The sequence below is a fragment of the Eimeria tenella genome, genomic scaffold (assembly GCF_000499545.2).
Source record: "Eimeria tenella Houghton genomic scaffold, Eth_scaff2613, whole genome shotgun sequence".
NCBI lineage: Eukaryota > Apicomplexa > Conoidasida > Eucoccidiorida > Eimeriidae > Eimeria > Eimeria tenella.
The window spans coordinates 4,107-4,341 of record NW_013542485.1 but is presented as its reverse complement, the minus strand read 5'-3'; the positions used below and the strand labels follow the sequence as shown (position 1 = coordinate 4,341).

The following is a 235-nucleotide window of genomic DNA, read 5'->3' as shown; positions in this document are numbered from 1 at the left end:
CGAAGCCAGCATCCCCCGCCGCAGCGGCAGGGGGCCCCCCCGGCCCCCTCCAGGACCCATTTCAAAGAAAGATCTGTCCCCCATGGGGGCCCCCGGCCTCATGCTGCACAGCGAGGGGGGGCAGCCGGGGCCCCCGGGGCCCCCTGGGCCCCCGGGACCCCCAGGGCCCCCGGGGCCCCCGGGGCCCCCGTAGGGGCCCCCCATTGGCGAGCCCCGCATGTGGGGGGGCACGGGG

General features: G+C 80.0%; 1 protein-coding gene across 1 annotated transcript in view; it reads right to left on the bottom strand.

Moving 5' to 3' along the window:
• Window positions 1-235, bottom strand: part of ETH_00041895 (uncharacterized protein) — a gene marked incomplete at both ends in the record, with an annotated part of 3,887 nt that overhangs the window by 1,246 nt on the left and 2,406 nt on the right. The window lies entirely within an intron of this gene.